This window comes from Echinops telfairi, unplaced genomic scaffold (assembly GCF_000313985.2).
Source record: "Echinops telfairi isolate 266 unplaced genomic scaffold, ASM31398v2 ScPeMD7_2;HRSCAF=8, whole genome shotgun sequence".
Taxonomy (NCBI): Eukaryota; Metazoa; Chordata; class Mammalia; order Afrosoricida; family Tenrecidae; genus Echinops; species Echinops telfairi.
The window spans coordinates 76,344,766-76,346,834 of NW_022103898.1; the positions used below are offsets into that span (position 1 = coordinate 76,344,766).

The following is a 2,069-nucleotide window of genomic DNA, read 5'->3' on the forward strand; positions in this document are numbered from 1 at the left end:
ACTTCTAGAAACCCACCGATGAAAACGCCATGCATGAAGCACAGCGGTCTGACCTGCCAGCTATCCTGGGGCAGGACTGGCAGTGTTTCATTGCACCGTGGGTGGCCACGGGTCATTCCCTCCCTTGACCTCCTCTGAAATGATAGCTGGAAGGGCCCACAGGTACGTCTCAGAACGGGCCTACCTGAGTTCTGGAAGACTCAGGTCAGGTTAGACAGGAAGAAGCTAGGGCTTGACCTGAAGACGTCCACACGACACGCCGTTTCCGGTAACAGGAAATAGAGGCCTAGAACGTCGTTTTCTGGAGCTACCCACCAGGCCGCTGCCGTGCTGCAGAGAAGGGTCCCAGGGAAACCAGGCCAAGGAGAGAGCAGCACTTCGAGAAGGCTCTGGGAAGGGCAGCGAGAAGAAGGGCAGGCGCCTGCTCTTGGGCAGAGGGCTGGATCTGGACAGTGTCCAGGACCCTCAGGGACCGTGCCCCTTCATGGATGAGACACTTCATCTGGACATGCCATCGCCCCTCTCTGTTGTTGGAGAAGCTAGACCTGCCAGCAGACTCCTGAAACGCTGGGTCTCTCCCCTGCCTCCCCAGCCATGTCTGCATCCGCCTCCCCTCCTTGAGGGAGGTCCATTTTCCAGGCCTTGTGCTTTGCCGGACCTCGTCCATCCTGGCTCCAGTGTGTCTGCTTCTGTGGTCTACGTGCTTTCCTGCCGCATACCTGAGACCTGTAATCTGATTTGATTCTTATCTCCTGACGGGCCCTTCTACTTTTTCTTTCACTGGTGTATTACCAGGCAGCTGCTGAATGTCAACCTAGAAACACTTGGTTGGCATCAATAGTTCAATAAATTATACCCTCACGGAAGCCTGGGAATCCCTGGGCATGGAGTCCCCCAGTGTTTCTGACTACAATTAATGACAGTGCATAATTCTCAGCATGCACTATGCTCCAAGCTCTTTACACTAAGCTCTGAGGAGGGCTGGAAGATGGTGCAAGAAATCTCTGGGAGGCTGGGAAAAGGCAATGATCTATGTACACATATCCTCTGTCTCTGTATTCGTGGATAGACCACTGAGTGGCTGTCCACACAACTATTCCTAGATCACTGCTACTGCAGGCTTGTATTCATAGCAATCTTTATTTCTGTTGCCTTTAACTCGCACACCCTTGCCACGGCCTTCCCTTTCCCTTATCGTTCTTTGTCAGCCTCCCTTCACCCTGATCCTTGAAACCGACTTGCCTTTTAGAAGTTCTGTGACTGCATGATTTCCTCTTTTTACTTTATAATTGTCTTCATTACAGGTTGATATCTCTAGTGCCCTATTTTTAATTTTGTGGGTCTGCTTTATTTAGGATACTGCTACATCTGGGTTGACTACTGGGTGCCTTTGCCATGATTGATATTATCAGGTGGTTGTCTACCATTGTTGGTTCTCTGTCTGAAGAGCTTCCTTTAGTATTTCTAATAAGATTGGTCTGTATTTTGTTTTTGTTTTTAATTTGCACATTCCTTTCATTTCTGTTTATCTGGTAATGCCTTAATTTTACCATCATATTTGTGGGGCAGTTTTTCTGGATATATGATTCTTAATTAGGAATTTTTTTTCTTTCAGAGTTTTATATTTGTTATTCCATTTCCTTCTTACCTGTGTGGTTTCTGCTGAGAAATTAGAGCTCAGTGGGATTGGTCTCCTTTGTAGAAAACGTTGTTCGTCCTGAATATGTTCTCCAGATTCTTCCCTTGTGTCTGGTTTCACAGACTCTGATCTTGGTAAGTCTCGGTGGTTCCCACACACGGTCTCTCCTATTTGGGGCTCACTCCACTGCTTGAATGCCTGTCTTCTTGTCCTTCAAGACGCCTGAGAAGTTTTCTTCTCACAACGCTTTGACAGTTTTCTTTGTGCTTTTGGATGTTTCTCTCTGTTCTGGAGTTCTCATTACTTGTACGTTGTTGCTCTTGACGTGTCTCACAGATTTCTTAGTCTTTCTTAGAGTTTTTGTTGTTGTTCTTTTTTCTGATTGTTCCTCTAACAGATTAGCACTGAGATTTGTCTTCACTCTCACTAA

The 2,069-nt window shown here is 47.1% G+C and overlaps 1 protein-coding gene across 1 annotated transcript in view; it reads left to right on the forward strand.

The window, feature by feature from the left end:
- Nucleotides 1-2,069, forward strand: part of MYO1A (myosin IA) — a 24,920-nt gene that overhangs the window by 14,811 nt on the left and 8,040 nt on the right. The window lies entirely within an intron of this gene.